The following is a 26917-nucleotide window of genomic DNA, read 5'->3' as shown; positions in this document are numbered from 1 at the left end:
CCGTATCTCCCGTCTTCCCGGGTGTCTGTGCAGGAGCTGATCCGCATGGCAGAAAGGGGATGGTGGTCATGATGATGATGATGATGATGATGATAATGATGACAATGACGATGAGCACTTTCAAGCATTGCCACCTGAGGGAAGGCTTGGGGAAGACAGACGTGCCGACTCCCCGGTCAGGACGGCCACAGAGTTCCAACTAAAGTTAGCAAGTGATGCCAAGAGATCCTATAAACCAGCATCGAACAGGATAAAGGGACAAGTACATGTCTAGCAAATGATCAACGGAACTCAGAAACATGTCACTAAGGGCGATTCTTTTGTGGCCACAGGGCAGATGGGGGACGGTCTGCATATAACGTAGACCCCGCACCATCCTACCCTTTGCCTACAGGCTGTGTCCTCCGTTCCCCACTTTCACCCTAAGGGCCTTGAAACACCTGTTTTCCGATGTGAAGAGAACATCAACGATCTCTTCCCTTTCATTTCAAAGCGCGGCCCCTGTGGAAAGGTGCCAGCCTATCTAATAGATGAGCTGCTGGCAGGAGATACACCCAGGCCCGTCGAAAGTGTTCACCTCCCCATAACGTCTTCAGGCTCAGCACTGTCCCAAGCCTATGGAGCCGATGGACATCTTGTTTGTTTTGATACTATTCAAAATAAGGAAAAAATTTTCCCCCAGATGAACATGCCATCACCCCTCACAGCTATATGATTATTCCTGGCAGTTCTCAAATGACGTATGTTTTTCCTGCCTCGAGCCACCGAAGATTCAGGAAAATGGAAACAAGGGCTTCCTATCAACCCCTCACACATTTTTTTTTCCCCCGATGAAATTAAAAATTCAGCACCATTCACACTTCTTTTCCCATCTTTTTTCTACCCTTTAAAAATGAATTTTCCTCTGACCAGACAGAAAGCTACCATGGTCTAAGCAGAACCAAGTGAAGCAGCAGAGTAGCATCGTCTGGCCTTGGCCATGAGCAGCTACCACGACAGGCCCCAGAGATGCCAACTGAGTAAAACACAGGCCCGCCCATGAAGACACGCAGTGCACTGTAGGAAAAGCCATTAGTAAGCAGATAATTTGAACAGAATTCAAACAGGATAGACATTAGAGGCAGCCACAATGTCTCTCAATGGGAAAGTGGATCGACTGTGGTCCATCCGGACAAGGGTATATGATGACTCAGTGCTACAGAGGAATGAGCTATCAAACCATGACGGGACAGGGAGACCCCTGATGTCATATTACTTGGTGGATGTGAAAAGGACACGTCCTCTATGATATTCTGGAAGAGGCCAACCATAGAGTGATGGAAGGACCTAGGGGATTGCCAGTGACTAGACGGAGGAGGTGGAGGATGGAGGACTTTGAGGGCAGTGACACATTCTGGATGAACTTGCAACGGTGGACGTATGTCACTTACATTCATGACAACCCACAGAACATACAACAGCAGGAGTGGACCCTCGTGTAAAACTGCGGGCTTTGGGGTGATAATCGTGTGTCAGTGTGTGGGTTCATCCATCCTAACAGATGCCGCCTCCCTACTCTGCAGAGGAACGCTGACCCCGGAGGAGACTGTGCATGTGTCGGGGCAGAGTGTGCAGGAGATCCCTGTACCTTCTGACCAGTCTTGCTGTGAACCTAAAACTGCTCTAAAAATTTATTGTCTGTTAGAAAAAAAAAAAAAATAGAGGGACACTTGAGTGGCTCAGTGGTTGAGCATCTGCCTTTGGCTCAGGGCGTGATCTCAGAGTCCTGTGCTCAAGTCCCACATTGGGCTCCCCACAGGGAGCCTGCTTCTCCCTCTGCCTGTGTCTCTGCCTCTCTCTCTCTCTCTCTCTCTCGGTGTCTCCCATGAATAAATTTTAAAAAAATATTTTAAAAAATTGAACTGTCAGTCTAGTGATGCTATGTGAGCACACAGGATAGCTTCCCTGTTTTGTAAACATAAGACGATGCTTCCCGGGAGGGAAGGTGAAGAGTATCCCCAGGACTTTCTGGGTGTGTTACTTCCCATCACCCATCTGAACGTCAAGTGCTTCCGTTTTAAAATGGGTATATTAATGCCCACCATGTCCATTCCTGTGAGGATGAAAGACCATATATGTAAATCACATAACAGTGCCTGGAAAACAGGCCCGCGGAAGGGTCCTCATCTCTATCTTACGACAGTGCAAATTGGACTATTATTCTATCTGCCTAGAACAAAGTTGTGTAAATTATAAATCAATCAACTTAAAATTAAAATATTCTACTTGCCCTCTTGAGACTAGTGAATGAACTAATTTCAAGATTCATTGAATCATGACTAACATTTGTTTTTAAAACAATTAGTCTTTCTGCTAAATTGTTAAGCCTCCATAAAATATCAGATGCCCTCCACGGCAGGGTTTCCAAATAACGGAGACCACGCCTTCTCTCACCCGAACCTATGGACCACTGGATTTTAAACTCATTTTAATCGGAGGTCATTCGAGTAACCATTAATTATGTAATGATTCATCTGCTTTCCTATTTAAGATAAAAGGTATATTAATTTATCCTGGGTTTTTTTTGAAGTAGCAAAAACAGTCCTCAGGCACCCGTGACTATCTCATCTTCCTGATTCTAGAAACTACTCCTATATTTGTAAGTATCTATTCAATTTTGAGATACACATATCTTAGCCAAGAGGGTGCGCCTTCTGAATTTTCTCGAATTCAAGACAATCGCAATAACTAAGCATCGTCACAAGATCAATCTCCCGTGGTTCTTCCTGACAAACATCAGGAACTATATATATAGGCAACTACAACGTCATACATATTTTCTTGTATTTTTTAGGACTATCTTAGAAAATAGTATTTATCTTCTTTTTTTTTTTTTTCCCTTGGGTGTTAAGCACAATTCCATCCCCAGGCAAATAAATGTTTTACCTGGAATTGCCTTGCTTTTTACTCAACACTCAGGGAAGCAGATCCTGGCTGCGTAGATACTACTTCCTTTTTGTCTCAGTGTGGAGACCAGCTGAGAAAACTGTAACGGCCAGCTGGAGGTCACACAGGAAGAGTGCAGTTGGGGGTTGAGTAGAATCAAAGGAAGGAAAACCAAAGGACAGAAGTGTTTGAGAAAATAATAAAGAACACGGAAGGTGACAAGGAAGCCAGAGAGAAAGCAAGGGATGGAAATGCATGACGATGAGCCTCCTCAGCAACATGAAAGAAGAAGGCACTTCTACCCATAAAATCCTCTCCCTTTGCATCGGGTTTGCGACACTTCAGCTACTGTAGTTGTGATGCCCACGTAGGAAGGCCTCCACGGTAGAAGACCATCACCAGCTGGTGAGCACCCAATCGAATCATCAACCTAAGTGACCTAAGTGAGGGGAATCAGCATCTCTTCCTTTGACTTCACCTCCCCCTAAGGAAGAAATCAAGCACTCTCTGAAGTTGCACCCGCTCTTTTGCCCCACCATGGTATGCGTACACTAAAACAATGAGTTACTATAAAGTTTCTCGGTCACTGAATGATAGTTTTTTTTTTAAGATTTTATTTATTTATTCACGAGAGACACACAGAGAGAGGCAGAGACACAGGCAGAGGGAGAAGCAGGCTCCATACAGGGAGCCCGACACGGGACTCAATCCCAGGACCCCGGGGTCACGTCCTGAGTCGAGGCCAGATGCTCAACCGCTGAGCCACCCAGGAGTCCCTGAAGGATAGATTTTGCAAGAAAATTACTTGAAACTTTGAAATTTGAAATTGCACTGGGATGGATCATAGGGCATAATACCACCTTCCTTCCTGGGAGCAGCTTTAAAAACCAGGCAACTTCTCTTGATGACATCCAAACAGTTATTTAACTAAAATATGGTCTTCTGAAAGAGATTTGTTTAGAATTATCTAAGACAAGAGGTCATATCAGAATGTTGTGTGGGAGGAAAAAGTATGATGAATAAAATGAGTATTTTTGGATATTAACAAAATAAAACATTAAATAAATGTAATGCTGAGTCACTAGGATTACCATTTTCAAAATCAACCAGAGGAAAACCCATTTTAAACATAAAAGGTGGGATCCCTGGGTGGCGCAGCGGTTTAGCACCTGCCTTTGGCCCGGGGCGCGATCCTGGAGACCCGGGATCGAGTCCCACGTCGGGCTCCCGGTGCATGGAGCCTGCTTCTCCCTCTGCCTGTGTCTCTGCCTCTCTCGCTCTCTCTGTGTGCGTGTGACTATCATAAATAAATTAAAAAAAAAACATAAAAGGTTTTATCTCAGATTTGTATATTCCCATCCGCACATTCATGAAATATGCATGTCATTATTGACTTGTAGAGTATTTTAGACTGACCTTTTTCTTCATGAAGGCATTTCTTTAGAATATCCTCAGGACGCCGTTTTATAGCAATGAGGTGATTTTTGTGACACCTGCAATTTCTTTTTAAATCACCGTTTAAAGTATAAATGAAAAACATTTTAAAATTCAAGTATTGGGCAATTATCACTTGATGCACTTGAATCTCTTTCATATGATAAATATCCTCCCTTTTGCCAAACAATAATAAGTAAATATGAATGCATGACAAGTAAGCATACCCTAATTTAAAAAAACAAATCCACTACATTTCTGAAAACTTGGTTTGGATTCAGTGAGAATTTTAAAGTAAATCTGTGTTTTTGCCTTTGGAATTTCAAATCATTGAGGAAGGGTGGTAGGGTTAGGTTACCATTCAATTGCTCACAGAAGCTCCCGTCGTAACATTCTGGATGAGAATACAAGGGAAAAAAATGGAAGGTTTTCTGCTTAATTTTTGCATGTTGAACCTATTTCTAATAGATATTCCAAGAAGATAAAAACAAATGCAATATCTCTCTCATTAGGCAAAGTGATATACAAATTATTAAAAACAAAACAAAACAAAACAAAAATCATGCATCAGAGAACCAGAAAAGCCTGGGTTTAGATGAAGATTTGTCTGCACCTGATCATGAGACCTTGGGAAGTAAATTAGCATAACTGAGCATCTATTTACTCAACTGAAAAAACACACTCCAGGGCTCCCACACAGTTTGGGGGAAGAACAACTGAGATCATCCAAAGTGACTCACACATACTAACACCTGAACAAAAAAATGTTAGTTCCCCTTCGCCTGGATTAGCAAAGTAATCTACTCGGTTAATAATAAGAAGGCTGTCTTTGCTCGCCCTCATACTCTACTAAATAAAATAGAAAGTCCTAGCCTGCAGTTACGGATGGATGGGACTTTGTCTCTGAGAGCAAGGGCTTCTGAAGCAGAAGGAAATAGCTCCGCATCACACTGGTGGTGGGACAGGTAAGTGACTTAGACTTTCCAAGCCTCGCTGTGTCGAACGTAGAAGACTGACGGTTAATTTTATGGTCAACCCAATGGGGTCACAGAGTACCCAGACACTCGATCCAGCGACCTCTGGGTGGGCCCGTGTGGATGTATCTGGAGATGAGCACCTGAATCCTTAGACCCCGTCAGGCAGGCCAACCTCATCGATGTTGGCAGGCGGCACCTGACCCATCGAGGGGGCCTGCCCAGAACAAGGGGGGAGGCAAGAGCCAGTGACCTGCTGCTCCTGCTCTGGGGCTGGGCTTTATACACCATGCTCCTGGTCCTCGGGCCTTTGGACTTGGGCTGGAACATACACCCCCTGCTTTCCTGGGGCTCCAGCTCTGCAGACGGCAGACGGGGGGTGGGGGAGGATCTCTCAGCCTCCAAAATCACGGGGGCCAATTGCTTATAATAAATCTCCTAGATATCTATGTCCTATCGGTTATATTTCTCTAGAGCATCCTGACTAGCACAAGAGGTGGTAAGGGTTTGTTGCGGGAATTCAATGAAATGATCCGTGCCACATAATAGACATATAATAAGGGGATATGGAGAATATGTGAGCTCTCTGATAATGTTATTGTTTAAAATAACATTTTGGGGATCCCTGGGTGGTTCAGCGGTTTAGTGCCTGCCTTCAGCCCAGAGCATGATCCTGGAGACCCAGGATCGAGTCCCGCATCGGGCTCCCTGCATGGAGCCTGCTTCTCCCTCTGCCTGTGTCTCTGCCTCTCTCTCTCTCTCTCTCTGTGTGTCTCTCATGAATAAATAAATAAAATATTTTAAAATAACATTTTGTATAGCAGGGTGTGCATGTTCGCACATGTGGCGCATATAGGCCTGTGTGATTTACGTGTGCAGGTGTGTGTGTGTGTGCGTGGATGTGTATATATGTATACGTACCCCCCACACCCACCCCTGTGCATGTTAAGTATGTACATGCCCACCGCTGTTATCAGATCTGGAAAGAGCATCATGGCCTGAAATGGGTTTTAAGAGGCCCGATTTCATAAACGGAGTAAATTATATTTAAATACACACACAAGCTTGAGAGTGCGATTTGCTCTGGTTTTGGTCCCCAAGCCCCCCACTTCTGTATTGTCACGAAGCTCATCACCATGTGCTTGGCACACAGAAAGCTTTTATACAAAGCAGAAAGATATCATTCCAATCCCAGATTTCCCCTCCCCAAGCATGCCTGATTCCCATTTAAGCAGTTACGGAATCAACACTTGGGAGTCCCCCGTGTAAGATTCATTAATTAAGGTTCCACGGGTCTATGGAAAGCTGTGTCTGCAGAGAAGTTAAATTATACATTATATATTGATTTGCATGTGATTTTTTTTTTTTTTTTTACCAAAGGGGCTTTTAAAGAATGAGTTTACCTGGTATAACACCAATAAATTTTGATTTATGAAGAGGAGATAAAATTCTGGAAGAAGGATAAAACAGAATCGAAAGCAACTTAAAATAGGAGAATTGACCAGGAAAACTAAAAGAATGACATTCCTGTGCCGCACACGCCTGGTAATTTACAACTGGACCATCCATTGGAGTAAAACCATTGACCTGCACACTAAATGAAATATGATTTTATATGGCCCGTTCTATTGAAAATATAATTTTAGCTGAGCGATGCACGCTATTTCTGGCCATTAGCCTCACATCTAAGGTGAGCCCCAAAGCCAAGCAACATCAGGTGGAACTACCAAGGGAATCCCCTCACGTGCCTTTGTACCTTTATTTCATCAGTCTTTCTACATAACTGGTTGGCCACCCAATCTCCACGTGCCTGCAGAATTTCAAAAGATGCCTTTAAAATGATTCTTACCCAAATGGTCAACTCTCAACCCTCCAGCCGGAGTTGAGACGTTACCACCAGAAACAATTACTTGAGTCTCTGTGGCCATGATTGTGTTTTCTTGTAATTTTATAATGCTGGAGGTTTCATGCGTCCACCCTCTTGATTTGCAGGTTTAGATATTGCGATGTGACCACCACAGTAGGGCTGGCAAATGTCTCTGTCACATCGCATACTTACCATTTAAATTTTGTAGTGAGAACCTATAAGATCTAGGCTCCTGGCGACCGTGAAGTACATAACACAGCCCCATGGACCATAATCACGTGATCACATTTTAAAGGAGAGAACTTCGAACTTGACAAACCAAAGCAATACGCGTCTTTGGCAAAAATCAACCAGCCCAAGCACATGGAAATGACTCTGCCATTTCTTTTTACCCATCAGTTCCTGCCAGACTTCAGTCCTTATTCACTCATTCATCTATCCATCCATCCATCCAACCATCCATCCATCCATCACAAAACCTGGAAGAAATTTTTTTAAAAATGGCAATAATGGGGATCCCTGGGTGGCTCAGTGGTTTAGCACCTGCCTTTGGCCCAGGGCGTGATCCTGGAGACCCAGGATCAAGACCCGTATCGGGCTCCCTGCATGGAGCCTGCTTCTCCCTCTGCCTGTGTCTCTGCCTCTCTCTCTCCCTGTGTCTCTCATGAATAAATAAAAAAATCTAAAAAAAAACAAATGGCAACAACGAATCAAAAGCGACTTAAAGTTCCACAACCAGGAAATAACCTGTCCAAAATTCTGTATATAATTTATCAGACTTTTCTTCTGTATACAGACATCCTCATGTTGATATATTTACAAAACTTGGATCCCATTGATTCAATCTTTTCACCAACTATGGATCTAAATTCTAATTTTAATTCGCTGAAGAGTAATTTTTAGTTTCTTTGTCCCATAACTTAAAAGAATAACTTTTGCTTATTTTTTTTTTCATTTCCAAAGTCCCACTTCAAACAAAAATCAAAAACTATAATGCATCTCCCAGGGTACCTGTATCTTTGTACATTTATTTCCCTTTCCCAAAAAATAATAAATCCCTCAAAACGGAATTGCCATAACAAAGGGCGTGCACGTCTTAAGGTGCGTGCGGCCTATTGTCAGACTGCCTTTCAGAAAGCTCCGTCCGTTTGAAAGCCAACCGCAGGTGGGTGACAGCGATCATCTGCTCGGCAGCAATGGGTATTACATTCTTTTTAATATTTTATTCCCAGGGATAACTTGAAACACCAAATGTCAAGCCGATATTGGGGCCTTTTAAGACTGCAGAGAGCGTCTTAGTAGTAATAGGTGGGAAAAGAAATCTATAGCCATGGGATACATTCCACAATTTCTAATCATTTTTGAGGGGGGATAAAGCATCCTTCAGAGAGTTCCTTGGAACTAACTGTGGGGTCATTATTATAGTTCGTGCGTATGGAGAATCCTGGGGCAGATTAAAGGCATTCCTGTAAGCTGGGCAGATAGGAAACCGGGGCCTGAATCAGTCACCCAGGGCTCTGGTCTGAAGCTGGGTGGGGGGCAGCTCTCTGCTCCCAGGGCCTCCCAGGGTCCCAGCTCATCGTGATGTGAAGGCAAGACTTGCGTAGCTTATTTATTGGATGGCGTTCTCTAAAACGGCACCAGGGACTTGCACAGGCATTTTAAACCTGGACTTCCCAAAGCCAAGGAGGGAAGAAGAGCAAAAAATAAATAAAATAAAAATTTAAAAAGATATTTTTTTTTATCCCCAGGGAATCCTGATAACCCGATAAGCAATTGGAAGTAGAGAGGTGAGGAGACGCGGAGAGCTGTCACCCTGGCCCTTTGACTGTCCTCTTCTCTCCCATATGTGTCTCTTCCCAGTGACACATGCACGGGGTCACACCCCCTGTCCTGCTACGCTGCACGATTCTCATGACTCACACAGTGATTTCTGGAGGCTTCTGACAACAGACCAACAAAGGAGAGCCACGGAGGCCTCCTCAGCCCCCAGAACCACCCTGAGCAGCCACTTGTTGCTTAGAGGCCACGTGAGAGCCCTGGACGTGGCCGGACTGTCTGGCTCCCGAGACAGGTCCACCGGTAAGCGTCCCGTGTGAGGGGTGACATTTTAAGGGACATTTAAGAGGAAATGAAAAATGCTCCCCACATCGCATTGGCTACGGGAAATCTCCCCCAAGTGATCTCAGGGGCAAAACCGATGCTGGCAAAGACGCTCACTTCCAAACAGGCTTCACACCACACCATGTCTGTTTACTATTATTCATTATTATTATTAAAAGGTTTGGATCAAAGCAATAGGGCGTGTGAGACCTTTCTTTGAAAGGGATTGGCAGGGGCACCCGGGGGGGGCTCCGTTGGTGAGGCGTCAGCCTTTGGCTCAGGTCATGACCCCGGGGTCCTGGGATCGAGTCCTGCATGGGGTTCCCTGCTCAGGGGGAGGGGGTCTGCTCCTCCCCTGCTGTGCTCTCTCTCTCTCTCCCCCTCAAATCAATCAATCAATCAATCATATGTTTTTTTTTTTTTAAATAGTGTGGACGGCACCATTTCTTGATTTATGATACATCAGTACCTTATCTTTGCAGGATAGCTTAGCTCTACATACATTTTACCATTTGAGCTACTTGTTTTTTTTTTTTTTTAAGATTTTATTTATTTCTTCATGAGAGACACAGAGGGAGAGGGAGAGACCCAGGCAGAGGGAGAAGCAGGCTCCATGCAGGGAGCCCGATGTGGGACTCGATCCCAGGACCCTGGGAGCTGAAGACAGACGCTCAACCACTGAGACAACCAGGCTGCCCCCATTTGAGCTACTTACCATCATGGAGACGATCCTGCATCTAAAGACCAAATCCCATACTATCTTTTCCTCTCCTTTATAATCCCATAACTACTTTATGCCTTTCTGGAATATCTCAGGAGGATTTGTAAAACTTCTAGGGTGAAAAAAAAAAAATCCCAGAATTTTCTTTCTTTTTTTCCCCTTAGGATTTTCTTTACAAATTTTGTTAGCTCTCAATCCTAGTATTGACTGATTAAAATAATAAATGGCAGCTCAGGGTGCCTGGATGGCTCAGTGGTAGAGCATCTGCCTTCAGCTCAGGGCGTGATCCAGGGGTCCTGGGGTCAAGTCCCACATCGGGCTCCCTGCTCAGTTCCCTCTGCTGCTCCCCCTGTTCTTGCTCTCTCTTTCTCTCAGTTAAGTGAATAAATAAAATCTTAAAAAAAAATCACAGCTCAGATGAAGTTTTAAATGCATAGACTATCAGGATAGTCTCCAAAATACAAACACAGCATGGGGGACAAGACAGTTGCTTCACCATCCCTGCTGATAGTGTGGTTTCTACAAAATATATCATCTAGCAATATTTTAAATTATAAAATATACCCAAAGACAATTATATATAGAAGAAGTAAGGAAATTTTATTTCTGAGATTTTGGTCAACTCCAGAGATATAAAAGCACTAAACAGCCAACACAATTCCTGATACGTGATGATTCCTAACTAAATTAATAACTAAAAAGTTCTGCCCGTAGCTTCATCTGAAGAGCTATTTTGTAACAGCGCCACATGTATATGTTGGAAATCTGTTTTTTTTTTTTTTCCTTCCTGAGGCAGGACAAATCTGCATTTAATGAACAACAACTACCTTTTATATTATACTCTAAAACTATGTAAACCTGAATTCAATTATAGAGATGTTTTTGCTAGGACAATAGTTCAATGTGTTAAAAAAAAGAGAGAGAGAGAGAGAGAGAGAGAGAGAGAGAGAGAGAGAAAGAGATTAAAGAAAATTAGTAGCAAAGTATTTTGACCTAGAAACGATTCTATTTCTTGACTTAGGCCTAAAATGCAATAGGGCATTCCTTAGTCATTAAATAGGTGATTATCTGTCTTTTAACTTTCCTACCCACACCCCATGTCCCCACTTTCATGACTAAGTTTCCTGGGAGAGCTTAAAATGTCAAAAACATTCTAGATATGTCAAAAAAATTCTAGATATACTTTAAAATCCTCCTGGGAGGGGCGCCTGGGTGGCTCAGTGGTTGAGCATCTGCCTTTGGCTCAGGTCATGATCCTGGGGTCCCGGGATCAAGTCCCATATTTAAAATAAAATAATAAAATAAAATAAAACCAAATCCTCCTGGGAATTCAGTTCAACTCTCTCCTTATGGTAGGGAGTGGGAGTGTTGATTCTCGACAAGCCTACGTGAACTCACGCCAACCTCCATCCATATTCCAATCTGGGCATAGAAGAGTCTTGCGGTATGGGGCCGGGTGGGGAAGGAGCCATGGGTGGTTTGTTTCTTATGGGATTTCGATTACGTTGTACCCAGTGGAGAACCACTTAAAGACCTCCTATGGCTTCATTATTCTCCACAAAAAGCACTTTCCGGTGAATATAGAACTTCAGTACAGGTTGAAGCCACAGATTACCATGAGATCCCCTCAGCCAAGGAAGCTTTGTGTAAGGACAGGAGTTTGAGATAAAGTCAAAACTGTATTTCTCTGAGGATTCAATACATCCTTCATTTATGTTATCCAAATGAGGAATGTGCTACTTGGCAGGAGTTCATGGAGAGCCGTACTAATATTTCAGACCTTGTAAGTGACTCTTAGGATATTATGAGAAGCTAGGGGATTCACAGGAAATCATGCCCTCTTACTCATCCTTTGAAATATAGCCATCTACCACATAGACATGGGTTTGAACCCCTGAGGGTCGACAGTATAAATTTATATCTGCCTCTATAAAACTCTGAACTCAGGGAAAATTCTCTTGAGTATTTTCTATGTAAAACTATCTTTTTAAAACAATTCACAGAGCACTTGGGTGACTCAGTGGATTGAGGGTTCAACTCTTGGTTTCAGCTCAGGTCATGATCTCAGGGTCATGGGATCAAGCCCTACATCTGGCTCTGCTTGGTGAGTCTGCTTGGGATTCTCTCCCTCCCTCACCCTCTATCCCTCCCCCACTCATTCTCTTTCTCTCTCTCAAATAAATAAATAAATAAATAAATAAATCTTAAAAAGCCCACACAACTCACAATTTAATACTACTGGAGTCCTATGCCCATGTTATATCTAGTTTGCATCTTAGAAAGACAGGAGGCATAATATCTTGACATTAAATCAGTATTTGAACAATGCTATTAGCTCTCCAAAGGGAAAACATTTTCTATGCTAAGAAAAATGAGCTTTCTTTTTTGTTTGGTGTGTGTGTGTGTGTGTGTGTGTGTGTGTGTTTTAAGTTTGGGGTGGTGCATAGCAATAAATAAATCAAATCTAACTAAAGAATTAAAATGTTTTTTCCTTAAATAGTGATAATAGTCATTCTATTTTCCACAACGTAACACAACTTGGCAAATCAACTATTTTCTTTTGACAGAATCAAAATGCCTTCTTGTTACTTTGTTCTGATAAGTATTTTTCACATCATCAGCTGTGCCCTTGGGTTCACAGACGAGCTACCAAAATACATTTTCAACAAAGCTCATTCAAGTAGATTGGACAGCAGGAAGCCATGTGGAATCCCATTTACACAGTTAGACACTTCCCAATGCATAGAATGTTCAGCTGGATACTTTCATTCATTAACACAACAATCATAACCATAATATCCACCATAATAAAAAAAGAGGGCATAGCCCATATTGGCATTTAATAAAAGTTGATTGCAAGCTAAGGTCCCGATAGAATTATTTTTAAAAGTAAAAAAAAAAAAAAGAAAAGAAAAAGATTATTCTAAATAAAAACACAAAAGATTAAGGAAAAAAAGAGCAGATCATCATCAATGATGGAGCAAATACTTCATATTATAAAGAGATATTGTTGAAATAATGGGTTTCCGTTGCTGCTGTTCACAATTTCTCTGACTTCCCTTCTATTCCAGTCTTTCCAAAAAGCCCAGCAATATATTTGATTCAGGGATAACTTATTACAAGGAAGTAAAACCACAGAATACTGAAAGCTGTTCTCTCTTTAAATAATCATTTATTTGTATACAAATGGAGCGACGGTCCCATGAATTAAGCTTAGGTTCACTATGTCACTCCAACCTCCATGCTGAGAGCCAGCAATCACCTAAATAAAGCAGAACAGGGTCCATGAAGTGGAAAGACTGACATACCTGACAGTGAGAACTACCCCAAATTTTTAAGTAGAAGGCAAATCTTCAGAAACACTCTAAAGCACGTTGGACAAAAATTAATACCCTGAATAAGATGCACACATCTCAGACAGACAAGTGGTGGTAAAAGAGTCATTTTTAGGCAGCGCCCTGTGTGCCTGGCCCAATGATGGGAACATGTGATGGGCTGGCCAGGAGGGCAGGGTCAGGCCTCCAGCCCTGTGTCCACCACACTAGCTTTGCTTTCATTCATTTTACATGCTGGCCTTCTTGTTTGAAGAAAGTGTACTAATGCTATTCAAACAAAAACCCTGAAAAGTGTCACTTTAGAAATACCTTTATGAGCCCAGAAAGATGTTAACAATATATTCAATGACAAAAGCTAATTATGAAATTGCTGGATCCCATTTTCATTATATATGCGCAGACGGATAATTACCGAAATCATCTTAATAGCTTATTTTATTTGGAAAAAGGGAATAATAGTTCTAATTTCCTATAATGAACCTGTATTGTTTATGTATTTTGTTTTAAAAAAGTTTACAATAAAGCTGGAAGAGCTATTTTATGCTTCCCTCTCATTAACACAGGTTGTTGAGAAATAACTGTAGTAACAGGTTCTTAACACCCATATTCCATAATACTTTCAGATTCAAACAATAATAGCACATAAGTACAGAGGTTTAAGGTTTACTTTTTTGGACAGCTTTCTAGGTGCGAGGCTTTTGAAAATTCAAATGTGATTAACTGTATAAATTTCTTGGCACTGCATTTCACTTTGAATTTATAAACAGTGCGGAGTAAAGAATAGTGTCTATAAGACATATATAAAGGAGCAGATGTCACATTAAAATTACTGAGTGTCTCTGATTATATACTAGCTTGTAAATGATAAGACACAGTTAACATAGAATTAAAAATATTAACAGATTGAGTATTTCCAATAGCACTCCCAAACAGAAATACAGTACAAGCCAAAGATTGCATTTAAAAAGTTTTATGAGCCATATTTTTTTCAAAAAATTGAAATTAACTTTAATAATGTCTCATTTAACCCAGTTATCCAAAAATTGTCATTTCAATATGAATCAACATAAAAATTATCAATATGATATTTTATATCCGCTTCTCATATTAAGTTTTTGAAGTCCAGCGTGTTTTTTAGATGATAATACACCTCCACTCGGACTAGTTGCATTTCCAGCACTCAGTGACCACTTGGGATTAGTGGCTACCAGACTGGACCACTCCACAGTATTTTAAACATATAAAACTCTAAAGTAGTGTTTTCCCTTGGGGGAAAAAAATCCAAATTTCTTCAGACATCCTATAGGAAACACCTTCAAAGACTTCCATATGTAATTTATTCCAGTCTTATCTACTGTCACTATTTCTTCCTTCTCTTCAGAGAAGGCCTCTGAGTTCAGCCAAATCACTTTCCTCAGTTTCCTGCAAAAAAGCCTTCCCGTCAACTTGTCTAAATCTTTTCTGCCCCCCCAATGCCCAACACAAAACCCCACAACCTGCAGAAACTTGTTTCTATATCACTCATGATCAGGGAAATGCAAATCAAAACCACAATGAGATACCACCTCACACCTGTCAGAATAGCTACAATCAATAATACAAGAAACAGCAAATTTGGCGAGGATGTGCAGAGAGAGGAACCCTTGTGCGCTGTTGGTGGGAATGCAAACTGGTGCAGCCACTCTGGAAAACAGGGTGGAGGTTCCTCAAGAAGTTACAACAGGTCTACCTTACAATCCAGTAATCACACTATTGGGTATTTACTCAAAGAATGAGAAAACACTAATTCAAAAGGATACACGCACCCCTATGTTTATTGCAGAATTATTTACAATAGGCAAATTATGGAAGCAACCCAAGTGTGCATCGATGGAGGAACGGATAAAGAAGAAGTGGTATATCAATACAATGGAATATTATTCAGTCATAAAAAATAATGAGATCTTGCCATTTGCAACAATATGGATGGATCTGGAGAGTGTAATGTTAAGCGAAACAAATCAGTCAGAGAAAGACAGCTAATGTAAGATTTCGCTCATGTGGAATTTAAGAAACCGAATAAATGGTCAAAAATTAAAAAAAAAAAAAAAAGAGAGGCAAACTAAAAAAAAAACAGACTCTTGACTCTACAGAGCACAATGATGGTCCCACAGGGGAGGAAGGTGGGGTGATGGGTGGAACAGGTGAAGGGGTTTGCGAGTACATTTATCATGATGAGCACTGGGTAATGTATGGAGTTGTTAAATCACTATATTGTACACCTGAAACTAATAAAACACTGTGTTAACTATACTGGCACTAAAATAAAAATAAATAGGAAAATACAAAGAGCGTGTTTCTGATTGTTCCATGAGTCCTATAACACATAATATCTATATCATTAATTTCAATGTTTATTTGTAGATAGTGCTGAATTTTATATATATATATATATATATATATATATATATATATATATATATATATATTTACTTTGAATTCTAACATTCCTGAAAATAAGGATCATGTGTTGTACTTTCCTTGTCTCCTCTACTGTTATCTAGTGAAGTATTTTTGAACACACTGAGTCAAAACCCTTTACATAGTTCTATATTTGTTATTTCATTGTCTATCTCAAAGGCATGATCTTGAACTTGTTTTAAGAAAACAAAGAAACAACAAATACCCACCATTTGCTTCGACGTGGATGGAACTGGAGGGTATTACGCTGAGTGAAGTAAGTCAATCGGAGAAGGACAAAAATTATATGGTCTCATTCATTTGCGAATATAAAAAATAGTGAAATGGAATAAAGGGGAAAGGAGAAAAAATAAGTGGGAAATATCAGAAAGGGAGACAGAAAATGAAAGACACCTAACTCTGGGAAATGAACTAGGGGTGGTGGAAGGGGAGGTGGGCGGGGGGTGGGGGTGATTGGGTGGTGGGCACTGAGGTGGGCACTTGATGGGATGAGCACCGGGTGTTATTCTGTATGTTGACAAATAGAACACCGATAAAAAATAAATTTATTTAAAAAAAAAAGAAAGAAAACAAACCAACTTAATGGATGCAGAGGAAAAAGAAGAACTTTCCAGTAACCAGAATTCAAGAAGTGAGTTGGTCATGAGGAGTTCATCATGATAAGTATTCAAGGAAAGTATGGCTAGCCATTTGTCTGGGATATTATATAATATATAATTATAATATTATAAGAATGTCTAAAATGAATGGATACTTGGATTTAGTGATGTCTAAGTATTTTTCTGATTTCAAGATTCTGTATCCAAGAAGGCTAATGTGTGAAAACCCCAAATCATGATTCATCTGTTATTTCAAGATCTGTCAGTCTGCAATAAAGTACCAGTTAAATAAATAAGTTGGATAGTCAGAGACCCCATTAGTTTCTCTTTACCCACAATTATAAAGTTAAATGTGGCAAAGTCAGCTTACAATTCTAACAAAAATATACATAATCCGCAATGTAAAGATTGCTATATCAGGGCACCTGGGTGGCTCAGTCAGTTAAACGTCCGACTCTTGATCTGGGCTCAGGTCGTGACCTCAGGCTCCAGCTTCATGTCAGGCTCCGCACTCAGCAGGGAGTGTGCTTGGGTTTCTCTCTTCCTCTCACCCTGCCCCAAACCCCACCTTTCTCTAAATTAAATAAATCTCTAAAACAAAAACAAAAAACAAGGCAAGATGCTTATGGGGCTGTCCCTGGGGGTGGATTGAATAGCAACAGATCTGTAGCATCTAATGACTTAGATGTAAATCCCTAAGGTGATTGTATAGTAAGACAGTGATGAAAAGCTTATCTTCCAACCCTATTCTAGCCATAAACAATCATCCCCTTTTCTTTATTGGTAAGAATGAAAGGCAGCACGAGACGGTCAGCCAGCCAGCCATCGGTTCTCTCCATGGTCAATCAATCCATCAGCAGTGATCTGCGCCCGACAGCACGTCAGTAGGCCCACCCTCTCTTTAAGTGCCAGAGAACATGCCCAGCTTGACAGTCGAGAAGCTTTGGAGCACACATTGCCTTAAAATATCAGAGTCAGGAGGACCTAAGGCAAATTTGCAAGTTCAGAAGCAGTTAAGTCATGGGTTAGATCCTATGTCATACTTAAAAAAAAAGAGAGAGAGAGATTAGTATCAGTTGCCAATGTGTATTTTTGAGTTCTGATAGAGTTCTGATCTTATTCCACAGCATCACTGAGAAGGTTAATGTTCCAAATTTCATTGCCTCATCGTTGATGGCACCTGTAGGGGGCCCGGATGTTCTCACCTAATCCAGCATTACCTTTCTGGAGACAACACACCTCAAGAAGACACAGAACGTCTGGATGGCTGACCTCAAGACTCATGCTTGCATTATTTAAATTGTTCATCTGGAATTTATGCTGCTCTCTTTTATTTTTTTATTTTATTTTATTTTTTTATTTTTTATTTTTTTTACGTTGCTCTCTTTTAAAAGTTACTTGGAAGGGAGATAAAATCCTCTCTTAATGGTGGAGGATGGTGACAGTGACCACTGTATCAATAGGCAATTTCTTTGTGACAGCCTCACAGGTCTGTGAGTTTGGCTGAGGATAGGCTAAAGAAAGAAACACAAGGTGGGGAGACCCATTTTGCCCTGAAGGCTGGAAGACCTGAGTTCTAACCATGGACTGCCTCCAGCTAGCCTGGTGTCCTTGCCAACTAACTTGACCTCAGGGGACTTCAGTGTCATGCCCTGTAAAACAAGGATAAGCCACTGGATTGGGGAGAGGGATGCTGAGGACAGTCGATGAAAAAGTTGCTAGCACATGATGGGCCCCCAGCAGAAGTTAATGGATTCTTTGTCACCAAGTGAGTGACATGAGGGGTCGTGTAGTCAGAGAATTTCCAGTAAGAGCAGAAGATGGGAACCAGAGTCTCGCCGGAGGCTTGGGGAGCTAGATCCAAGTAGGCTCAGAGGCCAAGCAGGAAAGAAGCTTGGTGAGTTAAGATTGCCAGGGAAGAGGCAGGGAAGGGCAGGCGAAGTAGGGAAGAGTCAGGCACCTGAGAAACAGCTAAGTGCAGAGACAAATCAGGGCACCCCCAGACAGCACGGCCCAGAGGACTACCTGAGCTAATAGATGCGTGGGTCCAGAAGGATCTCCAGCCTGGCTGAAAGTGCCCTTACAATGAGGTGAGGACTCACAAGAAATTCTTGGGAAATCCCAGGGCACAGCAGCAAAAGTAGGCTTTAAAAATAATAATAATAATAATAATAATAAGGGAGGTGGCGGGCACCTGGGGGGTTCAGTCGGTGAAGCATGTGCCTTCGGCTCAGATCATGTTCTCAGGGTACAGGGATCGAGCCCCGCATCGGGCTCCCTGCTCAGTGGGGAGCCTGCTTCTCCCTCTCCCTCTGCCTGCCGCTCCCCCTGCTTGTGCTCCCTCTCCTCTCTCTGTCAAATAAATAAATAAAATCTTAAAAAAAAAAAAAAAGCAGAAGTATGTCCAAGAGTTTTATAGCAAAGAAACCTTCCCATGCTACAAGGTGGAGGTAGTGGCTCAGAGTTCAAAAAAAAATTAAAAAGAAAACTTCATTTCACAATTTACAGTTCATACCTTAAAGAACATATTAATTGAAGCAGATGTAGGCTCAGCCAGGAAATTCTGGAAAATATGCTTTTTTACTGTCTCAGTTAGGACACACGGTTAGTACGATCATTCAAACTATCAGCAAATGTTTATGAAAAGCCCACTGTGTGCAAGGCACAGGGCTCTCTATGTGAAATCCAGACCAGGTAACTTTTACCCTCTCTGCCCACGTGCCTATTGACGTAAGGAGCGGTCTGATAATTCTGAGGACAATGACCGGTCCTGAGAGAATAAAATCTAATTTACCACGCCACCTTGTCGTGCAGGTCACCTGGGGGGTAGCACTGTATATCTGACTCTGTCACATAGATAGGAATAGATCACCTAAAATTCTTTTATGCCTGAATTAAAAAAAAAAAAAAAAAAAAGGCAGTTCAATAGGAATTGACCATTCACGATCCAAACAAATTGGAATCTAGAAATTGTCAGGAGGTAGGATAGAGGCTCGTATTTCAAGATACGTGGGTTCCGATCCTTATATAATTACTTCTTAACTACTATCTTCCATGAAATTGCTTCTGTGTTGTACCAAGTTTTTCTCAACTCTATACATATATTGTGTTCACATATTGGTTAAATATGACAGTGTTATATTAAAAAAAGAGTAAAGGGCCTCTCAGGGGTAGAGTTGCCTGATAAAATATAGGACACTTACTTAAATCTGAACTTAAAATAAGCAACCAGCTGGGCAAATTATCATGTCCCCAATAGCCTACTCAAAGATTATATTTTATTTTATTTCTTTTTTTTTTTTTTTTTTTTTATTTATGATAGTCACAGAGAGAGAGAGAGAGGCAGAGACACAGGCAGAGGGAGAAGCAGGCTCCATGCACCGGGAGCCCGACGTGGGATTCGATCCGGGGTCTCCAGGATCGCGCCCTGGGCCAAAGGCAGGTGCCAAACCGCTGCGCCACCCAGGGATCCCTATTTCTAATTGAATTAAGCACCCAAATTATGAATGGTCAATTATTTGATTCCCAGTAGATTCAGTGTCACTAGTGTCTTTTACTCAAGGGACAGATAACACATCTTAATAGTAGCATTTACAGAAATACAGAACAGGCCTGAATGATGCAGATATACATATATATACATATATCACACAGGCCTGTTCTGTATTTCCGAGTTCTTTTTTTAATTTTATTTATTTTATTTTTTAAATTTTTTTTGTATTTTTTTGTATTTCTGAGTTCTAATCATGTATACGTATTATGTCTCCATCTATACGTGATATAGATGTATGTGATACATATATATATAGTTATATATATTTCCCCCCAGTACCTGACATATACCTCCTAAAATTCTTATAAATAGGGTTGCTAATAAACATCTTTTGCTCTAATAGTAAGACTTTGACCTTGGTTCCTCACACAGAGCTCCTAAGACCTTTATCATTTCCTGAGCGATAGGAGTGTGTGACACAGAGCTCCTAAATCCCTCGGAATTTCCCAGGTGATATGAATGCCTTTTGTTTTTAATGACACAGCCCCTGTCGGGCACCTAGATGGAGGTTGATGAGATAGACCAAGCGATGATTAGAAGCTTAGAATGTTCAGCTCCAGCCGCCCTTCTCTGGGGAGAGAAGAAGGGCTGGAAATGGGGTTAATAATTGGTTAAGCCCGCATGATGAGGCCTCTGCAAGAATCCCAAGATTATGGGGCTCAGAGGGCTTCCAGGTTGGTGAACACAACACACAAGCTGGGAGGAAGGCACACCCTGACTCCACAGGGACAGAAGTCCCTTCCAGACCTTGCCTCATGTATCTCCGGGTCTGGCTATTTGCCTGTATTCTTTATCATGTCCCTTATAACAAACCAGTAAAGGTGAGTGTTTTCCTGAGTTCTATGTGCCATTCTAGCAAATGATCAAATCCAAGGCGGGGGTCATGGGAATTCTAAGTTATAGCCAGTAGGTCAGAAGCAGAAGTAACATGAAACACAAGGAAGACTGTCCTCTGGGACGGAGCCTCTAACGTGTGCAATCTGATGCTCTCTCCAGGTAGATGGTGTCAAAACTGAGATGAACTGTAGGATATAGAGCTGGTGTCAAGGAACCGCTTGATGTGTGGGAAACTCACACATCTGGTGTCAGAAGTGTTGCCAATGTGTGTGAGTAAAGGAAAACACAGGAGAGTTTTTTTAAGACAGCATGTCACAGGCAGGGAAATCAAACACTGCGAAAAGCAAACACTGCGAAAAGCTCTCAGGCGCCGCTTACAACAATTGCAACAATATTTAACTACAAAATCTGCTGGGTGTAAAGAAGGAAAGCATAAGGTTTTGTGAAATTGTAAACCTGGGTAGGGTTGCCAGATTTAGCAAATAAAATACAAGATGCATAGGGAAATCTGAATTTCAGATAAACTGGGAAAAAATGTCATATGGGTGTACCTCGTGCCATATTTGAGATATACTTGTGCTAAGAAATGATTGGTTGTGCTAAAAAATTATACATTTGTGCTGAAAAATGATTGGTTGCTCATCAAAAGCTCACTTTCTGGCCACCTGTACTATATCTGAGGGGGGCCTTCACCTAGTCTGAGAGCTCAGGAAGGTGTCCCTGAGGAAGTGAACCAATTTCAAATGATTGTGAATTATTTTTAAAAGTTTTATGGAAGGAATAAAATGATTTGAAAACGATCCACTGTGATTGTCCTAATTGCCTAACTGCCTTTTGTTAAATCAGAAGCATTATCCTACATAAGGTGTGATGGTCTGGGTTAGCTTGGTTTCACTATGCTTTGACTCTAACCCACAAAGATTCTTCTCAGAGCTCTTGACACACTATTGTGATTTTTCGACTATTTTGCCCATGAGACAATAAACTCCTAAAGGCAGTAAATCATCCTCCCTCATGGTATACCCAGAAGCTAGCTTACTTCTAGATACACATATCTTAAGGCATTAATAAACATTTTAAATAAATAGGAAAAGTATAAGCTGTATTTCATAGTAAAGCAGGCACTAGTCAATACATGCAAAATTGTTATAAAATTAAATGTACTTAATCCCTATTATGTCTCCTAGTGATTTCACATTATGCCCACATGCATAAAATACTCAGATGAAATGGATAAATCTATCACTGGGGTGCAAGTCAATTGAAGGAACACACCTGCAGAATGATGGCTTCATTCCAAACCAAATGCTTATTAATCAGAGACATAGATTTAACAGGTTTTAAGACCAAATTCATAAGCCCTGCCCCCGCCCCCCGCCCCTGCCCCAAATGCTACAAAGATTCTAAAAGTCACATAAACCTGCCCAAGTGCTACAGACAGACATCCATCCCCTGAGGAGTAGTTTAATATAATCCAAATTACAAATAAATCTTTCAGGAGAAATCTAGGGGAAAAAATAATTGGGGGAAATATATGGAGAGATCAAAAATGGTACTATGTACTCTAATCAGCTCGAAGCCTGTGGTGTATAACAGCTGGAGGGGGCACCTCGTATAGCAAGGAACTTGCTATACACCAAAATTCATGTGTTGAAGCCCTAAACCCCAATATAACTAACTGCATTTGGAGATTAGGCCTTTAGAAGATAATTAGGGGTAAATGAGATCATGAGAGAGGGTTCCTAATTCAATAGGATTGATGGCTTTACAAGAAGAGAGAGAGAGAGAGCTCTTTCTGTCCCCCCATGTACCATGGAGAGGCCACGTGAGCACACAGAGAGTAGGCTGCCGTCTGCAAATCAGGAAGAGGGCTCTCACCGGAGCCCAACCACCCTGATCTCTCAATTCCAGCTTCCAGAACGGTGAGAAAATGAATTTCTGTCTTTCAATCCACTCAGTCCATGACATTTTGTTATGATGGCTGGAACAGACTAAGACAGAACTGAAGTGAAAGCAGTAAGCTTTTTCTCATGAATGCTAGAAACTACAACCTGCACAGCTCAGTTCGATATAAACTTCTGAAATGCCAATAATTTCGTGTGCATGTGTGTTCCATAATCTCATCTTTTCAACTTCAAACTTGACCCGCTCCCCAACAAATGGAAGGCAGGCCATTTCTATGCAAGTTCATTAAAGCTTATCTGAAATCACAACAGGCAATCGCTATATAGTTCAAGCAAAAGAAAAATGAGTAGTGAATTTTAAGTACATTTCCCATGCCTCTTCCTTATCAAAAAAAAAAATGAGGTGCTGGACCAAAAGTAATCGAAAATAGTGAAATATATACTTAAGAGAACATTCTTAAGAAATAACAAAGAATAACAAAGAAATAACAAAGAAATAACAAAGAATAACGAAAACTCTAGTAACAGGGGACTAGATGCCAATTTAAAAATTCCAAGTATCCTTAGTTATGTGAATGGTGGAACTCTACATTTGCCCATTTATGAATCTACATAAAGGTACCTCAAGAAATTTTCACCTACCTAAATAATAGCATGTCATAAAGTTTATGATCTCCAAAAAGTTTGTGGCATTGCTTTCATGAGCTGTGTTTTGCTTAAAACATCCAGTTTAAGACAGCAAACCATCTTTTTAAAGATTTTATTTATTTATTTATTTATTTATTTATTTATTTATTCATGAGAGACACAGAGAGAGAGAGAGAGAGAGAGACAGAGACACAGGCAGAGGGAGAAGCAGGCTCTATGCAGGGAGCCCGATGTGGGACTCGATCTCGGGACTCCAGGATCACGCCCTGGGCTGAAGGCAGCGCTAAACTGCTGAGCCACCAGGGCTGCCCATTTTCTAAGAAATAATTACTTCAAAAAAACACTTTGGTGGAGACACTCATTTATAACTGTTGAGATACCACTCAGACCCACTTATATTACTTCCTCAAATGATGAAATACTGACCATATAAGCCTTTTTAGTACAATAGAATTTTCAGCAGGAAATATGCTCTTGCTATAGGATACTTTTCTCTTTTTTGTTCTTTTTCTTTTTTTTTCTTATCTATTTACTTATTATTATTATTATTTTTTTTAAGTAGGCTCTACACCAAGCTTGGAGCCCAATGCAGGGCCTGAATTCACAACTCTAAGATCAAGATCTAAGCTGAGACCAAGAGTCAGGTGCTTACTTGACAGAGATACCCAGGTGCCTCATAGGGTACCACTAAAAAAATAAAATAAAATAAAACCTAAGAAACAATGGGTTTAAAATATCATGAACAAAAAAATAAATAAATAAATAAAATAATAAAATAAAAAAATATCATGAACAATTTAAGAATCACACAGACTGAAACATTTCCTTCAGGACTCTTGGCATCTGTCATTTGATAGACTTACATGACAGGTCAAATGATAAAGAGACTAGTGTGTAATGAGCACAGAATCAGAAAAGGCACTTGGCTACATGTAATGACATTTCTCAAAACAGACTGGATCAATTCCATCATTAAAACCATAATATTCAAAGTCTTCTGAGTAGATTTCCTTCCGTGTTGGATGAGACTGGATGGGCAAAATATTTGGTGGCTCATGGATTTTGCCAAGCGAACAATTATCATTTTGAAGAGATAAAAGGAATACTTGGTAATCACATTATTGGGTTTGAAATAATACATGACAATGGTCCAGAAGGTCAGGAGTCCTTGACCAAATGTAATATATATTTCAAATAAGCAGGGTCCCACATGGCTCCAGGTATACAATCTATACAATCAGTGGGACAAGACTAGGTGATTTCTAGGTCCTTTATGATCTTTTTTTTTTTTTTTGGTCCTTTATGATCTTAATGGCTTAAAATTCAAAGTGTTCTATACTGGACGGATCCAAAGGTTGCTTACCACTTAATGTCAGCAATCTATTGAAGTATCCTGCAACCTGCCATTAACAGGGCTACAAACCCACAAAATCAAAATTATGGATTTTTTGGGAATTACCTCATTTCCCCTTAAGTTCTTAGGTCGTGAATTATTCTTACATCTGCACTCGCAGGCATCCCAATAGGGCCACTTGTGACTTCGGCAGAATATGAGCAAAAGGCTCTCTGGGGGAAGCACACTTAGGGCAAGGTCTGCCTCTGATCAGTGAGTGGCTTTCTTCTTCAATAGATGGGCCCTGGAGGGCCCAGAGTCAAACTGAGAAACCAAGACAAGCAGAGCCTGCTTCTCAGCAAAGGAAGGGCGCTGTTTTTCACTCTAGGCAAGCACCTGCACGGTTTCCAGTCTGAGTTGACAATAACTGTGAACTGCCACTGACATGAATTCCTTCTGTGTAAATTTGAACCACTTCTGAGAAATGCAAAATAGTTCATTCTTTCCTTTCCTCTCTACTCTTGGAACTGCTGACTTCTTTGATGAGCAGAGACCCTCTGTGACTACAGACAAAGAATGGCAGGGATAGTCCTGAAGGGTCCTTTAGAAATGAGGTGGTAAGCGGACAAGCCACCCTTCGGGTTCCAGCCAATGGTCAGTGGACTCAGCAGCAAAGCATGAGTATATTGGGGAAAAAGTATTTTGTTGCCAGACCCAGATGGGAACTCATCTGGAACAGGAAGAAAACTGGCCCCTTTCATGCAGGAGTCAATGCTTTTCTGTGATGGGGGCAGAAGGTATTTAGGGAGAGAGTCACAGTGAAGCATGATCCCTGAGTCAAAGGGAGGAAGTCCCGGCTTAAAAAAAAAAAAAAAAAAAGGAATAGCCCCAAGGGAAAGGGAGCATCAGGTTAATATGCAGGTAATTGAGATTTTTTTGTTTGTTTGTTTAATGTCAACTCATCTGGACCTCCAAATCGTTCATAACCTCCGTGTAGGTCGCTTATTTGACTTACTTTTATGAAACACCAGATACCGGCACACAGGTTATATGAGTCTGACTAGGAAGATGATGCCTTTGAAGGTTATTATTCATTCATTGAACCAAATACCATAGTTTTAATATAAAAAGCTATGAAATAAGTGTAGGAAAAAGAGGCTGACTTTAGGATGGGACAGATTTGTGTTTAAAATTGCTGCTTCATATTTATGAGGTCACAGGTGAGTTAGTCTTCTGAGCTTTTTTTTCCTTCCTCATTTATAAAATAGGATAATACCATTGGCTTCAAAGGACTGTTTTGAGAAATAACAAGAAATAAACAAATAAATGAATAATGCTAAGTCCTAACACTGTGACTGGAACATAATATATAATCAATAAATATCATCTCTCTCAACTTCCTTTAGCTAGAAAAAATGATGATATCATTAACTGCCATTTGTTTTTCTCCCTTCTTGCCCATATATTTAAAAATATCTCAATGCCATTAAAAATGCCATATATAAGCTTAGATTGTGATAGCATTCACCTAAAAACACAAATGAATCACAGATATATATGCATATGTACATATACTTGCTACCAGAATGGAGAAATGAGTTCCAGAAAGAAAAATATGTATTTGTTTATTTTTCCAGGAATATTTAAAAGTTTCTAAAAACACATATTAATATATGCTCTAAAAGCACTAATGTTATATTCAGTGCTTTGCAACGTAGAAGGTATTATTTAGCACCTTATTTCTTTCAAACACCATGGCACCTACTGAGCTAGTTTGATAAGTTCATATAGGTCAAATTATGGTCAAAAAAATTTTCCCAAGTGGCACCTGGGTCGCTCAGTGGTTGAGCATCTGCCTTTGGCTCAGGTCATGATCCTGGGGTCCGGGGATCAAGTCCCACATCAGGTTCCCCACAGGAAGATTGCTTCTCCCTCTGCCTATGTCTCCGCCTCTATGTCTCTTATGAATAAATAAAATCTTTAAATATATATATATATATTTTTTCCCAATGATTAGCCAGATATTGGCCTCTTAAAGACCATACGTTTGAAATGAAATGGTGGGAAGAAGGGAGTGAGGCAACAAGCCATATTTCCAGTTCCCATTTCTCATCCTTAGAAGGTTTTGCTAATAGTTAAGAAAACGTACTTCATTTTCATCAAACATACAACTGTCTTACTAAGACTTCTATTAAGATAGGCTGATAAAAATCTACCTTATTAT

General features: G+C 40.7%; 1 protein-coding gene across 5 annotated transcripts in view; it reads right to left on the bottom strand.

Annotated features, from left to right (window-relative positions):
• PRKG1 (protein kinase cGMP-dependent 1) overlaps positions 1-26917 on the bottom strand; it is a 1198597-nt gene that overhangs the window by 465740 nt on the left and 705940 nt on the right. The gene's annotated exons all lie outside the window — the stretch shown is intronic.

The sequence above is a fragment of the Canis aureus genome, chromosome 27, assembly GCF_053574225.1.
Source record: "Canis aureus isolate CA01 chromosome 27, VMU_Caureus_v.1.0, whole genome shotgun sequence".
NCBI lineage: Eukaryota > Metazoa > Chordata > Mammalia > Carnivora > Canidae > Canis > Canis aureus.
The sequence above is the reverse complement of the archived record's forward strand: the minus strand, read 5'-3'. Positions and strand labels throughout refer to the sequence as shown.